The sequence below is a fragment of the Schistocerca piceifrons genome, chromosome 8 (assembly GCF_021461385.2).
Source record: "Schistocerca piceifrons isolate TAMUIC-IGC-003096 chromosome 8, iqSchPice1.1, whole genome shotgun sequence".
In the NCBI taxonomy this organism is placed as follows: Eukaryota; Metazoa; Arthropoda; class Insecta; order Orthoptera; family Acrididae; genus Schistocerca; species Schistocerca piceifrons.
The window spans coordinates 19,296,298-19,313,759 of record NC_060145.1 but is presented as its reverse complement, the minus strand read 5'-3'; the positions used below and the strand labels follow the sequence as shown (position 1 = coordinate 19,313,759).

General features: G+C 43.8%; 1 protein-coding gene across 2 annotated transcripts in view; it reads left to right on the top strand.

Moving 5' to 3' along the window:
- Positions 1 to 2,040: 2,040 nt before the first annotated feature.
- Positions 2,041 to 17,462, top strand: part of LOC124711586 (bromodomain-containing protein 4-like) — a 222,290-nt gene continuing 206,868 nt past the window's right edge. The window contains exon 1 of one of the 2 annotated variants that reach the window (XM_047241734.1): positions 2,041 to 2,168. The gene's annotated coding sequence lies outside the window, so the exon portion shown is untranslated. The remainder of the gene's footprint in view (positions 2,169 to 17,462) is intronic. The other variant, XM_047241735.1, reaches the window with a different exon arrangement.

Here is a 17,462-nt window from a genome sequence, read left to right as displayed (position 1 = left end):
CATCAAGGGTACACGGGTGGGCCTTCGGCTCCGAAAGCCCATACCGATGATGTTTTGTTGAATGGTTCGCACGCTGGCACTTGCTGGTGGCCCAGCACTGAAATCTGCAGCAACTTGCGGAAGGGTTGCACTTCTGTCACGCTGAACGATTCTCTTCAGTCGTCGTTGGTCCCGTTCTGGCAGGATTTTTTCCGGCAGCAGCGACGTCGGAGATTTGATGTTTTATCGGATTCCTGATATTCACGGTACACTCGTGAAACAGTCGTACGGAAAAATCCCCACTTCATCGTTACCTGTCCCATCGCTTGTGCGCCGACTATAACACCACGTTCAAACTCACTTAAATCTTCATAATCTGCCATTGTAGCAGCAGTAACCGGTCGTTGCCGACCGCAGCGCCGTAATCTGCCTGTTTACATATCTCTGTATTTGAATACGCATGCCTATACGAGATTGTTTGGCGCTTCAGTGTATTACTTAAGAAGTCTTCGTGCCATTGACGTATCTGGGAACCTATTCCATATGTTCGTACGTTCGTTACCAGTCTTCAATGGGACACCATGTCAAATGCTTTCTGGAAATCTAGAAATATGGAATCTGCCTGTTGCTCTTCATCTATAGTTCGCGGTATGTCGTGTGAGACAAAGGGAAGCTGAACTTCGCACGAGCGATGCTTTTTAAAAATCATGCTGATTCGTAGATGTAGCCTTATCGATCTCAAGAAAATTTATTATGTTCGAACTGAGAATATGTTGAAGCTTTCTTCAGCAAACCGATGTTAGGGGTATTGATCTGCAATATTCCTGATAGGTTCTTTTGCCCTTCTTATACACAGGAGTCAGCTGCGCCTTTTTCCAGTCGCTTGGGACTATGCGCTGGGCTAGTGATGACGATAAATGTACGCTAAGTACGGGAGCAATGCCGTAGACTACTCACTGTGAAGGCGAACAGCGATTCCATACGGACCTGGTGATTTATTTGCTTTCAAATCTTTCAGTCGTTTCTCTACGCCAGGGATGCTTATTAGTATGCCGTCCACAGGGGAATCTGTTCGATGGTCAAAGGACGGTATGTTTGTACGATTTTCCTGCGTAAACGGTTTCTTGCACCTGTAATTTAAAACTTCGGCTTTTGCTATCTTCAACTGGCAAACCAGACTAGTCAACAGGTGACGGGGTGGAAGCCTTAGACCACTCAGCGATTTTCCATAGGTGCAGAATTTCCTCGGGTTCTCTGCCAGATCTTTTGCTTAGGTATGACGGTGGCAGTAGTCGTATCGTACGCTCACCCTACTTAGCGGTGTGGCTGTCATTTTGGAAAATATTTTTCGGTATGATAAACTACGAAAAATCTTAATTAGTGACTTAAGCATTCAGTGAAGTTCACCGTATTTTTCAAAGAAGATGATTTGGACGAAAGTATAACATAAAAGTTCGGAATCTCACAAACATTAAGAGGCAAAAGAAAATTAGGGTGGTCGTTACCTTTGATGTTAATTATTCCGTAAATTAATTACTTTTGTGAAATGCGAATCTATCTAAACTTGTATGTTACTTTATTTAAATATGTGGATTAGCTCACTAGAAATTTGTCATGACGAAATATACAATCATTTTCAATTAGTAATATCTTTTGATTAACGCATTTTCGAGTAAAACTAAATGCAGCATTAATTGGCACATTGAAAATATTATCTGGAATAACGGACTAAAGTGGGGGAAAGTTTAGATAATGTTTTGAAATCTTTGATTAGCTACCGCACGCATATTACTTGGAAAACGCACAAAAACTGAGTCATAACTACGCCTCGAGGTCGCGGGTCTCCAGCACGCTTCCCTGCAGTAGCCACGCCAGCGTGTGACGCCCCGCAGGCTGTGCTATGTACGCAGCGGCAGGAGCACCAGGTGCAGCGGCGGCGGCGGCGGCGGCGGCGGCGCCGGCTCGCCTCCTCCCCGTGACGTAGCGCGGGCCGCCAAGCCCCGCCAGAAATAGCGGCGGCCCGCGGCAGGGCGCGCTCGCGCTCTCCACCCACCCACCAGCCAGTCAGTCCCCAGCAGACGCGCTACCTGCCCGCCGAGCGACCGGCGCCCTCCTCGGCTGCAGCCACATCACCGACGCAACCGGCCGCCCACGCCGACGACGCCCGTCATCCCCTATCAGCTGCACGCGTAAGTCCACCATACTGTCACACGTACGCTCTCACGGTGGCTCTCGTCCGTTAAACCCTCGAGGTTTCTTGTGGCTCCCAGCCCGACGCGAGTCTTTCGGTTTGACGACACTCTGGCGGCTTGCGTGACAATGTCGACGCTTTTCTCATTTGGGTACCTTCTCACTTGCCCCACGAAGCCAAGTGGATCCCATTCCTTACGTTTCCAATAGATAAAAATTTAAGACAGTTACCGTGAATCAAAAGCGAGACTTCGGCGTCATTAGCCAGTAACGCTAACCACTAGACCGTCGCGGCAGCCTAATGGCCCCGCACAGCACCCGCCGTGTCAAAACGTACGCCTCGGACTGACAAACGATAGGCCACGCGCTACAGCTCGCGCTTAAGACTGCACAACGCCCCCCTGTCCCAGGCGAGTTACAACAAACACTGCCGGACGCGGCCGGCGACCACTTACCTCTTTGGCACGCGCCACTGTTTGCCGGCAACAGTTCTCTATTGGCTACCTCATTCAATAACCGTCACCTCTCCGCGACTGATCTGAAATTCCCTTCACCTCTAGCCATTTTCGTCAACGGTTACAACGGTCTTTACTGGGACTCTCGTACTGCCAGATTAGACCTCGAGGCCTTCCCCGATGGCTCAGATGACACTGCTCTTAATAATTTCCAGGATCAGTAAAAATTATTGCATTTTTGAGCTGATGGACAGTACGAACAGGGATGGTAACAAACTGATTTTGACCTTCTTTACAATGATTGACAAAATGGAGATGTATACCGTACTCCGATGTAGAATGGATGAAATGACTACGCGAATTTACGGTTTGTCCGTTTCTTTCACTCACTAGAAATTGATAAAGATAAATCGAGTGTCACTCTCCACGGTAGTATTCTGAGAACATTCTCGTAATATCAAAGCTTACGATAAGTCACAGCAAGCCGAACAATACCTGCTCCTCTGTCTTACATCAATACAGCAATTTACTAACGTCGCCTTCAGACTGCTAGAATCGAAGTAAATTCTGTAGTCCTCGTGCATCATCAAAACCATCTTAACCAAGCGTTATAGTTAGTTACGATGATCAATGATGCCTTTAACAATTCCATACCTCCCTGCACTCTAGACATAACACACTTGTACTGGACGAACTTGAGCCGCATCTTGTTTTTAGGATTATGACTGCACTGTTTCTCAACTCTCAAAATCATATGACATTCTAAACCTAACGTGTGAATTCCTAAATGCACTCAAGTCCTATATCACGTATTCCTACGTAAATTCTACACAAAAATAGGAGAATCGTAACCACACTAACTGTACCTCACACACCACATGCGGAACCACAATTAAATTCAACGCACCTAGTACACTCACTTTATACCCTTATGTCGTAATGAACACTACTCAACTTCCACTATTCAAATCATAGTATGGTTCTTTAACATTAATGGAGCATCCTCACATGCACACGATATGCTGGACTGATATTTGCTGATAAAAAATGTTCAAATGTGTGTGAATTCCTAAGGGATCAACCTGCTGAGGTCATCGGTCCCTAGACTCACACACTACTTAAACTAACTTATGCTAAGAACAACACACACTCACCCATGGCCGAGGGAGGACTCGAACCTCCTCCGGGACCAGCCGCACTGTCCATGACTGCAGCGCCTTAGATCGCGCGGCCACTCCGCGCGGCATAGTTGCTGATAAGTCAATGTTAACTATCTTTATTTGTCTCGTCTCATATATAATGTTTGATTTTTATTGTGGAATTCACGGGGAGTTTTGTTGGATCTCGGATTTTGTGGAAACATTTTGAGAACCACTATTATTGAATAACGTGAAAGTATAGTAAAAAGCCAGGATCACGAGAAAATTATGGACACCGATGCGCATTCACGTTCATTTCAGCGTTCGGGTTCGAGAAGAGGGATATTCTGAATGGGTCTAATATACCACGGAACAGTACACTAGTACTGTCAAGAACGTACTATTTAACATTCCCGAGTAGAGGATACAATATTGACATAGCAACGTATTTAACGAGACAACTTGGCACTGAACGGAACAAGAGTATTACTGCTACAGTATTTTACCGCAGCAGTAAGTGTCAAATACAACATTCCATACTTTGGCAGTCAGCCTGGCTTGGAAGCACCAAGCTGTCATTCGCAGTGATGCATCCAATATCCAATAATTTTGTGTTGGCAAGACAGTTTTTTTTTTTCAATTACAACAACTGTGTTCATAGGATGTATAACAGCCAAAAAATACAGCCTCGTGATGGATTTCTTCAGTATTAATTTAGACACTATATTGTAGTTCATATAACAGCATTCACTTTGCAGTTTCCCAGCACATCAGCACAGAAAAATCTGAATACGAATTATGTCCACTCATAATGAACCGTGGGACGACTAGCACCACATCAATAATATCGCATTACATCACTAGTCACTCGAAATGATTATTTCTCACATTAGAAAGTAGTACAAACTGTCGTGCACAGTACAGTATATTGAAAAAAAAAATGCAATTATTTCTTACCCGGAGGACACTAGTAACTTCTGTTTCGCACATGAAGTTTGTGACCGCTTCAATACAGCGATGCTTTCGTTTCTTATTTTCAAGAATTAGAAATGCAAAATTTTGCCACACCCATTAATCAACTAGCACTTCATGTCTGTGTTGCGAGAGGTAGAAAACTTTCATTCTGAATTATATAGGAAGGTGTGTTTCATACACACTTTCAGAAAAAGGAAGGTCCAGTTTGATGACGAATAGTGAACAAAAAATTGGTCATGACGGAGTGCACGTTGTCGACTAAAGTAAAATGGCAGCAGTTCAAACTGTAACACGTGTTCAGAGGCGAGTGTTTAGAAACCAACGCACGTTGAGCAACGAGCAGCGGCGTTGGTTGACATACGACTGTGTCACCAACTTGAAGACCTCGTTTGTTACTCACAGCGGACGACAACACACCGATAAAATTGCCTCATACTGGAGTAACCAGTGTGCGGCAATCGCAAGGAGCATTCAGTATTAACGAACAACACAAATTCAACAGTCTATGGAAGGCGGCTCCCCTCTGGTGATGTTAGCATAACGTGGTTTTTGAACTTCCAAATAGCGAAATCAAGCTATATCACAATGGCCCAACTAGCAGGATGCAAGCAAATCTGGTTTTGAGACGACAATGTCGTAAGTGGACAACATAATAATATGGGAAATGCTGGGACTCAACGATTATTTTCTGCCTTTAGAAGGCTATCAAGCATGACAACTGTTCGCCAGCGTTTTTAACAAACTCCAAGGGGAGACAATTAAGACTTGCAGGATCTCCATGTACTTTAAATACGAAGTTTCTTTCATTTATACGCCATTTCCGCTTGTTTTCCAAGGTTTCTCAAATACAATGCTTCAACAACTGTAAAAACTCACTCAACGGTAGCCTGACCGTTTGCAGCAACCATTCGTTTTGCTAGCATTCTGAAACAACATGCGAAAATTAATACTCTTCTTTTTTCAATACAGTCCTCAATTTGCTTCCTGATGTAGGTGTAAAGAGTTAGAAAACGAAATAGAGGAAATATATATTGTGGAAGACTGATGTTTTATTATCGTTGTTGCTATTACCATTATTATTTTTTGAGTTACTTTTTTTTTACCAAATCCCTACTCTACATTATCCAAGTAATCCTTAAATGTGTAGAATGTATTTCCCAACAGATACTTTTTAACTGCCGCTCTAAATACGTTTGTTTTAGCAATTTCTTTACTCTCCTTTTGAAATCTATTTTACAGTTGTATTCCTTGGCATAAAACACTGTTTTTAGTTTTACGTTTATTCTTTCTAGGTAAATGTAAGTTCAATACAGATCTTGCTCCATCGTCATGGACAGAGCTGTTTGCGCAGTAATTATCAATGTTATTTTTGATTTTTACAACTGATTGGTGAACATACTCATTCGGTACAGCTGAAATCACCAGATCGTTACAATGAGCTCGACTAATATTTTTGTTTATTATCCTTATGACCTTTTTGTCCAGTCTGAAAATTATTTTCATATTTTGTGCATTTGTCCTCCCAGAAAAGAATGGCATACCAAAGAACTGAGTGTAAAAATGAATAGCATGTAACTAAAAGACACTGGCTGTTATATAGTGATGACAGGATTGTAAGGGCATAACTTGCTGTTGACATTCTGTTTGCAAGTATCATTGTGTGGTCACACCACTTCAACTGAGAATCTAGATTCATTCCTCGAAATTTGTTACACAGTCTGTAGAGGTGCCATCTACAAATGCGAAGCCATTTGGTACAAGTGTATAATAATGTCGATTTTAACATCTAGACCAACCACTCATTTGCGACTGTTCGTGAAATCCGCCCTTTGGTCACGGAGTCATTCCATAACCGATGTGTGAACGTCCTCCTCCTGGCTGTAAAATCTCTTTCCCTTTAGACGTTCTTTCAGCGTGGTGTACGACGGATCAGCGTCACGCACGTGTGTGCGACCTCGGCCAACTGTTGGCATCGTTTTACTACGCCTGGGCGCGACAGTGCGTTTGGTCCACATAGCACCGAAATTTCACGGTGAATCTGAGTGCAACTTACACGTTTTGCCCTCGAGAATAGTACTGCCAAGCGTACTTCAACTCTGGAGTGCGTTTGCAGTTGTCGCGCCATTTCACTCCCACACGTTGATGAAGGATACCCGGAACGTGTACTACCTTCTGAAAAATGCGCCACTCTAGTTGCGTCATGGTCTTAGCTTAGAGTGAGATGGTCATTCGTAACTTACTTTCTGAAGCCCCTACGTAGCACTAGTACGGGCCGCACAGTGACTATCATGAGGCTGGATAGTTCATGCAACAGCCAGACACGAAGAAATACTGATCAGGCCTTTTGTGACAGACGTGGAGTGATTTGCACAAAAAAGCATGCAATGAGTGCACAACTTTCTTTCACAGCTCTGACAAACGTATCTGGGCCCACTGCCGTAGAACCAAGTGCAATTTTGTTTGATGTGATTTTGAGCATGTCTTTCTTGCAAATCGGAACACTGCTTCTATCAGGGTGATCCGCTAAGTACTCGTCTTTGACGACAGATGACGTTCTACCGCCTTCTGTTACATCAGTGGTTCCCAAACTGGGCGTAATTACGCCCGAGGGGGAAAATGTAACTTTCTGGGGGACAAAAACTGAAGAGTTCGAGTGTTTTGGTCACAAAACTACATTATTTTCAAAAGGTCATTACTATGATCACTATTTCGTAAGACTGTAATATTTATTCCTTGATTTACCATTAGATACATTTTTTTCCAGATACTAGCTGTAACGTGTGACGCAATGTGGCAGAGGTTACAGCTTGTGAAACGAATGTATGAACGACGTCTTCCACTCGTAGTACACTCACTACGCACATACTTTGGACTACGCACTTATGATAGTAAAATTGAACCTTATACATTACATACGATTCAATACATTATGAAAATGCTTTCTCCCAGTTGTTGATAGTTCCCACAGTAGACCAGAAATTGCTTTATTAATCACTTTGAAACAATAAACGAAGTAATTGACAGCATAATACAACAGTTAATATGTCATGGCTATTACCATTTTGTAGGGCAATACTGATTATTATTCTATTATTATTATTTTTGTAATTACTGACGGTGGTTAGACTCAAAGTATTGGCGCCTGAAGCCTTCCAATTTCTGTCAGTTCAGAATAAGAAGTCCAGCAATCAAGTAATATACAAACAGTAGGCCTAGGTATAATACATACTTTTTGATTTGGCTGACTTTGAACGGGGGTGCACGGTTTCGGTCAAGCAAATGTCGTTAGGGGGAGGAGTTTGTAACAAATGTCTACCCTCAATGTGGATACTGTGGTTTCTTTTCCGAGAAGTAGCTGCAGGTAGCACTCGCTATGCACTCAGAATTTCATCAACATTCTGTAAAAAGATGTTGTTAGAAATAAGCAGTACCAATTGCATCATGGTTTAATAAAACACCTACAAAAACTAAATATTTATCTTTCGTCATTTTAACAATGAAAGTGCCTAAAGAAAATTATTTTTCATTTTAGTTAGATGATGGGTGCGTGGGGCGCAGTGTAATAGGTAATATCTTATTGAAGTTAGAGGTAATGGTATCAGAAAATTTCGGAGTTACTGTGTCAGATAACACCAAAACAAATACGTTACTGATTCACATTTTAGTTTGGGTTTAGTAGCCGTATCAGTGAAGTTGTGTTTCGCGGGTTTAGCCGAAATGGAAAAAAGTCGGGCTTCATTGATTTTTATTATACCGAAGAAAACGTGCTACGAGATAACAGCAAAATTGCATGCTGTCTATAGCGGCCGCTCGCCATCAAACGACAACAGTTACATATTCCTTCAACGAATATAAACGTCATCCAAACACCGTTTTTGTTCAGGACATCCAGCAGGCGTAGTTACTTGAGAAACCATTCCGCTCAAGAAACAGCCCTGGATGATCATCGATCGAAAGGACGCAAAGTAACAGAGGCCATAGCTCTGTTGATGGATGATTTATTATATGATAAGTTGGCAACTGACAAATTCCTGAAGAGGGGCAAGCAGTAGTTGCAGGGGCTACATTCTGTACCATTGATATGGCCTTGTAACAACAGTCAACATGTAAGTAGAGAAGCATGTATAACTGGGGGAAAGATAAATACCGCCAACAAAAAAATTAAAGAGGCCTTTGTAGAAAAGAGAAGCAGCTGTTTGAATATCAAGAGCTCAGATGGTAAACCCGTACTCAGCAAACAAGGGAAAGTTCAGAGTTGGAAGGAGTATATAGAAGGGCTCTACGAGGGAAATGAAATTGGAGGCAATATTACTGAAAGGGAAGAGGGAATAGGTTAGGCTGAGATGGCAGATACGATCTGCGAGAAAATCTGACACAACACTGAAAGACCCATGCCGAAACAAGGGAGCTGGAGCAGATGGCATTCCGTCAGAACTACTGGTATCTCTGAGAGAATCTGCCATGACTAAACCGTTCCACCTGATATGCAAGATGTACACGGCCCAGTTACATTAATGTCACCACCGTGTATGTTCGGCATCAACGTGCAATATCCACTAACTGCCGGCAGGTGGCAGCGGTAGCAGTGGGGGTGGGAAGCGGCGGATAACAGTGCATTCGTTGTCAAAATGTGGAAAAGGACTCATTTATCTGGCATTCAAAAGGGCACGATCATTGGGTTTCGGGCTAAGGATGGACGCATTTTCCGAACGTCTAAGTTTGTAAACTGCTCGCGTGTCGCCTTCGTTAAAGTATACCGCATATGGCAAAATGACGATACTCAAAACCAGCGCCGAGGAAGCTGTGGTTCACCATGGGCCACAGATGTTACGGGTGCTAGGCGGCTGTGGTGACGTGTACGTGCGAACAGACGTGAAACTGTTCACCAAATGACCGCCCACATGAAGGTAACAACAGTGTCTCTTCAATGACCGTTCACCGAACGTTGCTGCGTACGGATTTCCCCAAGAGGTGCCAGAGAGCCTGTTTCGTACACCCATACCGACTGATGTTCATCGGCGACAAAGGCTGGAATTCGCACGCCAATACCTCAACTGGACGTCCACCGACTGGCGGCATGTTGCTTTTCAGATGAATTACGTTTTACGCTGCACAGGACAGATGGAGGCAAACACCCTGCAACAGATACGGTCGGGGGAATGTTTTCGTGGCATTCTCTGGGTGATGTCGTGATTCTGGAAAGCACAATGGATCAACACAAGTACGCATCTATCTTTGGGGACCATGTCTACTATTGCAAGCTGTTTGTTCTTCCTCGGATCGATGGGATCTGTCGGCAGGACAATACAAAGTGCCACACAGCTCGCGCTGTACGTGCGTGATTCGCAGGGCACCAGGATGAGTTTACCGCACACCCCGGGCCACCATACTTCCTGGATTTAAACCCAATCGAGAATCTGTGGGACCGCCTCGATCGGGCTGCTCGCGCCACGGATCCTCAACCAAGAAACCTATCGCAAAAAAATGGTTCAAATGGCTCTGAGCACTATGGGACTCAACTGCTGAGGTTATTAGTCCCCTAGAACTTAGAACTAGTTAAACCTAACTAACCTAAGGACATCACAAACATCCATGCCCGAGGCAGGATTCGAACCTGCGACCGTAGCGGTCTTGCGGTTCCAGACTGCAGCGCCTTTAACCGCACGGCCACTTCGGCCGGCAAACCTATCGCAGCTGGCCACGGCACTGAAGGCGGCATGGCTCCATGTCCCTGTCGGTACCTTGCAGAACCCCAATGACACTCTTCCTGCACATCTCGCAACGGTCCGCACAGAGAAAGGTGGCTTTTGGCAGGTGATAACATTAATGTGACTGGATCGTGAATGAGACAAGTGAAATACCTTCAGACTTCAAAAAGAATGTAATAATACCAATTCCAAAGAAAGCAGGTGCTGAGAGGTGTTAAAACTAACAAACTATGAGTTTAATAAGTCACAGCTGCAAAATATTACCAAGAATTCTTTACAGAAGAAGGGAAAAACTGGTAGAAACCGCCCTACAGGAAGACCAGTTTGGGTTCCGGAGAAATGTAGGAACAGGGGAGGCAATACTGACCCTACGACTTATCTTAGAAGATAGTTTAAAGAAAGGCAAACCTACGTTTATAACATTTCTAGACTCAGAGAAAGATTTCGACAATGTTGACTGGAATACTCTTTCAAATTCTGAAGGTTGCACCGGCAAAATACAGGGAGCAAAAGGCTATTTACTATTTCTACAGAAACCAGACGGAAACTGCAAGAGTATTGGGGCATGAAAGTGAATCAGTGATTGAGAGGGGAGTGAGACAGAGGTTTAGCCTATCCCCTATGTTATTCAATCTGTATTTTGAGCAAGCAGTAAAGGAAACCAAATAAAGGAAACAAAAGAAAAATGTGAAAAGTATTAAAGTTCAGGGGGAAGAAATACCAACTCTGAGGTTTGCCAATGACGTTGTAATTATGTCAAAGGCAGCAAAGGACTAGATAGAAACTGCAGTTGAGCTAACTGGACAGTGTCTTGAAAGGACGGCATAAGATGAACATTAACGAAAGCAAAACAGCAGTACTTAAATGCAGCCGAATTAAATTAAGGGACGCTGAGGGAAGTAATACCAGGAAATAAGACAGTTAAAGTAGTAGATGGCTTTTGCTCTAACTGATGATGGCTGACAGAAAGAGGATATAAAATGTAGACTGAGAATGGTAAGAGGAGGATTTCTGAAGAAGAGAAATTTGTTAACATCGAAAATAAATCTAAGAGTAAGGAAGTTTTTCCGATCTGGAGTGTGGCTTTGTACGGAAGTGAACAGAAGATTTTGAAATGTGGTGCTATAGAAGAATGCTGAAGACGGGATGGGTAGTTTCCGTAATTAACGAGGAGATACAGAATATAACTAGGAAGAACATAAATTTGTGGCGTAGCCTGACTAAAAGAAGGGACCGCTTGATAGAATACATTAAGAGATATCAAGAAACCGTCTTGTTGGAGATTTCCTCTGCCCGGGGACTGGGTGTTTGTGTTGTCCAAGTCATTTCATCATCATCATCATCATCATCACTCGTGATAGTGGCTAGATTAGAGTGTGTAAAAAAAATTGGACTACGTAAAAACTGGGACTTTGTACGGGCGCTGATGACCGCGCAGTTGAGTGCCCCACAAACCAAACATCATCATCATTATCGTCGTTTAGCACTGGAGGGAAATGTGTATAGAAAAAATTGTAAAGAGTGACTAAGAGATGAATATAGTAAGCAGGTTCAAATCGATGTGGGTTGCAGCAGTTATTCGGACTTGAAGAGGCTTGTACAGCATATAGTATCGCCGTCAGCTACATCAAACAGGTCCTTTGACTACAACCCACCACTACAACAACAACGACAACGCGTAAGCCGTTCCCTGAACTCTTCCAAGCCAAGGAAACAGAATTAGAAATCTCCTGTCAGATTAAAACTTCATGTCAGACCGTGACTCAAACCCAGAAAGTTGTCTTTCGATGAAAATGCTTCAACTGACTGAGATCTCTCTTTTTTTTTTTTAACCAACAGTCTTTTTTGTGCTGAAAAACAATGAACTACAGCGTTACACAAATTCTGATACAAAGCTTACCTATCATCAACAGTCCTCCACATTATTTATTTCCAGCGCCCCCACAGCTTTACTTTGCCCCGGACCTCCTTTCTACTTTACTAACCTGCTGGGCTAGCACTTCTGGAAAAGTTCCGGCATGCAGGTCACGCGACTGATTGTCTCAACGTCACTAATTTTATGCTGTACTAAAAACACACACACACTTATTGGTTATTATAACTCTCCACCAATTCCGAGAATACACTTGCGTCTTACACTACAACATTATGATTGGTATATGGTAGAAGCGTTCCAGTGTTTCATTGCTTACCAATAAAGACCTCTCGTCATAATCATGTGCCTTCCAGTGGGAAAAAGTGATAAGGAATAGAGGACAATGGTAGTAAGCGATTAATTGTGAAATCCAAAATGGAAGGTACAGAGAGAACAAAGCGATGAAATAGTGACATTCCAAACAAGAAGAAACTAGCACCACTTCCAGATTCATAAACCCCATGTAAAAATCCGTGGCTTCCCATATCAAGGTAAATTTTTATTTGTGTATTTCTGTACATATTATGTACTACATACGAGAGAAACATTCCGTATTTTAGACATATATAGAAATGATTAAATGAAGCCAATACTTTGAATCGATTTGAGGAAGTTTAGTGGTAGAAGATAAACTTCTTTCACTCAGAAGGAAAGCATCTGCTGTTGTGAAACTTCCTGACATACTAAAAGCACTGCCCACAAACACACGGGTTTGGATTCAAGTTCCAGTCTGGTACACAGTTCTAATTCTGAACTCAGCCTTCAAAAGAAATCACTGTCTAAGACATGTTGTGATATGTATGTAAGTAGAGTGTATGTGTGTATGAGCAGTATCTCCTCCCAAACTCCCCTACTGCTTCCAACAACATTTGCCATAGAAACAATACGCCTCACAAGTATCAGCACTTCAGGGCTTACAATGTCTTGCTCCAACAGGAGTGGAGTTAGGGGCAAAAATGTGTTTTTCCAGCCTCTGGGCTATAGGCATAAGGGCTGCCCTGCACGACAGGTGGCTTGTATAGGGATAGTAGTGGCCTGCCCCTCCTTTGCAGTGCAGCATAAGCATCAGGTGCACAGAACAGTTTTCAAGCCCCCAACGTGTAGGTTGCCTGCACAACAGATGTGTTGAGTGGGAATAGTATCAGTCTGCCCAATCGACCTCCTTTGCAGGGGCTACATTTGCAGATGGACACTGTTCAGCAGAGAGATGGAGGGGGCAGATGAATAGCGAGAGAGGGAGAGGATAAGCTGGACAGAGAAAAGGAGCGGAGCAGATGGACACGGAGAGAGTTGGAGATGGACAGGAAGTATAGGGAGGAGGAAGAGAAGATAGATAGATAGATAGAGAGAGAGAGAGAGAGAGAGAGAGAGAGAGGGGGGGGGAGGAAGTGTGTTGTGCAGGTAGCATTGACATGGCTTGGAGGGGCTGCACCTGTGGTTGAACATGGCTGAACAGAGAGAGGGGGGTAGCGAGAGAAGGGGAGAATGAACTGGACAGACGAATGGGAGAGGAGAAGATGGACTGAATGAGGGGGGCGGAGGAGAAGAGGGGATGGATACAGTTGGACAGGGTTGGGACAGACAGAGAGCAGTGTAAGAGGAGATATGCACTGAGAAGGAGAGATGCAAGGGCAGGGTGAAGAGGTAGAAGACTTGTGGGCAGGTGGAAAAGGAAGAGGAGCAGGCAAACAGAGGGAGGGGAAGAGGATAAGAAGAGATGGAAGGGGAAAGAAAATGTGGCCAGAGAGAGGACCAGAGGAAATGGACAAAGAGAGGGGAGGAGGAGATGGATAGACAAAGTGTGAGGGAGAAGATTGAGATATACTGGGTGATTCAAAAGTAGCTGTACACAGTTCGTGGATGTAATGTATGCATCAAAATAAAAATAAAAAGTCATATAAAATTTCAAATGAAACTGCTATATTTCCATGTTATGATGCATATTACCATTTGTGGTAGGCACTACATCATGGGCCAGTACAGGCTTTGGCCGTGACTTGACGACTTGCACATAGACTGATGTTGCTTTGTACACCCCTCTACACTGCTCGATTGATTCTGGCACGAAATTCCGTCATCTCCTTGACTGTCAAGTGGTTTGTTGTTCTCTATTGTGCTGTTGTAGAGTAGCGGCACCAGACCTACTGTGTACGTTCATTCTGTTGGTAGTTTATAGACCGCAGTCATTTAGCAGGGAACGTTTGCAGTGATATACTGGACAGTCATTTCCTTGGACTGCATTTTATTCCACAGCACCTGACTGACAAGAGTATCGACAGTTTTTGGAACGTGAATTAGATAGTCTGCTCCCTGATGTCCCACTCACCATATGAACCAGTTTATTGTTTATGCTTGACAGTGCCCTGCACAATTCAGTTGGTAGGTGAGGGAGTATCTCAGTGTCATTCACCTGATAAATGGATAGGATGTACAGGTCCAGTTGCTTGGCCCACTGGGTCTCTGGATCTTACCCCCTGGACTTTTACCTTTGGGGCTGTTTCAAGGAGCTTGTGCTGGTATAACTGAGAATATAGCATAGCTACAGCAGCGAGATGAAAATGGCTGTGCAATTGTGCAGAATGAGATGAACAGACACTGTAACATTCCAAGAGCTGTAAGATGTCGAATATGTCACTGTCTTGCTCTACATGGACATCATTTTAACATGTTCTTGACTAAATGAGAGTATATAGTTTTGTTGACTTTCTAGTCCTTTCGTGTTATTACTTTCTGAGAAGAATTACTTTTGTGTTGTTTGTGTTGCACTTGCGCTCCTTACTCTACTGCAAAGCTCTGAAATACAGAAATTTCAGACAAAAATTTATTTAACTTTTACATTTATTTTGATGCGAACATTACACCCACAAAGTATATACAGTTACTCTTGAATCACCCTGTAGGGGAGGAGGTGGTGAGCAGGGAGATGCAAGGGAGGAAGAGATGAACACAAAGCGGGAGGAGGAAGAGATGTTCGCAGTATATGTGTCAAAGGCATACATAAATGATGCTGTGGGAAAAGGGTAGTGTGTGTGTGTGTGTGTGTGTGTGTGTGTGTGTGTGTGTGTGTGTGTGCGCGCGCGCGCGCGCGCGCGTCAAGCAGAGCGATTTTGTGTGCACGTCTGGGATTCCCTCCAAAACTCTTGGAGCAATTTCAACCAAATTTGGCACAGAAGCAGCAGGGCTCACGAGTAGAACATGGCCGTCTAGCTCCAATGGAGCAAAGATACAGACAAAAGCATATTTTTCCAGCCCCTGGCATATAGGCTGCCCTAAACAAGGCCTTTTGCGTGGGAACGGTGTTAGCCTGTCAAATGAGCCTGCTTTGCATGGCAGCCTACATGATTGAGGCAAGGAACAGTTTTCTTGTAGGCTGTCCTGTATGACAGGTGTATTGTGTTGGGGTAATATAGGTCTGGTTCATCAACCTCCTTTGCATGGCGGCCTCTACATCAGGGGCAAATAAATTAAGTTCAAACTCATGTTGCGTAGCTTGTCCTGCATGACAAGTATTTTGTGGAAGTAGTATCGGCCTGCTTTACTGAACTGTATTGTAGGGGCTACATGTGCCGATGAGTATGGCCGGTAACAGGTTGAGAAGGCTAGGGGGGGGGGGGGAGGGGGATGGACAGAGTACTATGGGGGAGGAGGAAATGGAGAGAGAGGGGAGGGGGAGGAGGAGATGCATGAAGCAGGCTGAAGATGTAGAGGGGTAGGAGGCTGGTGAAAAAACAAAAGTGAGAGTTGGATATGGAAAGAGAGAAAGGGAGGAGGATATGGGAGGAGGGATGGAGATATTATCAGTGAAAAGGCAAGGAAGATATGGTCAGAGGGAGGACGATATGGTCAGAGAGATAGGTGGGAAGAAATGTACAAAGAGAGGGGGAGGGGGAGATGAAGAGACGGAAAGAGTGGGGAGGAGGTGATAGACAGATACAAAAGGATGTAGTATGATGAGGTGGACACAGAGAGGGGAGGATGACGTGGACACAGAGGGCGAAAGGAGGAGGTGGACACACAGAGGGGAAGGAGGAGGTGTGTGCAATAAATGCGGCAAGCACTTATGAGGCTGAAGGTGCAGTGAAAAGGGTTGTATACGTACATCAGTCCGCGTGCACATGCTACATGGAAAAGTAATAACACACTGTCGGCTGAAAATAACTAAGAAGGTTTCTACCACGGGTACAAAAATGAGGCTGAGAAAATACTGAAATATACATCCAACATGAATGGACACTTAGTAAATCATGTTATGACAAATAACCTTTGTTCCACTGAACAAATGGAAAAAAAACATTTAAATACAGTTCATGGGGTTTTCAATAGATGCATGTAATCACCATTCTGCCCCTCATTTTAAGATACAGAATATAATCGATTATTAAGAACGTTGGTCAAGTATAAAGTCTTTCGAGAACCAAGTACTGAGTGGCGATTTATATAAACGACTACACCCACAATTTTAAGCTTTGCGCTACTTGACTGACATTCACTAACACTCAAGATTAGTTTCATTGAAAAGTGGAATGTTTGCCTTGAATCCACTTACGCATTTGATTTATAGTCTCTGATCAAAAACATCTGGACACCTCTTAGTGGACATCAATATGGGGTGTGTCCACCTTCCGCCCTTATGACGGCTTGAACTCTGCTGTAGTCACTTCCACTGAGGTGTCGCAATGTGTGCGGAGGAATGGCAGCCCATTCTTCCCCAAGAACCGAAACCAAATAATGTGGTGACGTTGAAAGCTGGAGCGAAGTCGACGTTCCAACTCACTTCGAAGGTGGGCTCAAGCTGGGACTCTGGTCAGGCCAATCCATTTCAGGAACGTTACTGTCCACAAGCCATTGCCTAACAGATGCTGTTTATAACAGGGTGCATATGTAGTAGGGATGGCGAACAGTCGACTTCGTTTTATTCAGAGAATTTTGGGAAAGTGTAGCTCATATATAAAGGAGTCCGGGTATGGAAGACTAAACTGAGAAATGGTTGAGTATTACTCGACCGTTTGGGTGTCCCACCAAGTCTGATTAAAAGATCACAGCAAAGCAATTCAGAAGCATGCTGTTAGACTTGTAGGTTCAATCAGTAAGCACGCAAGTG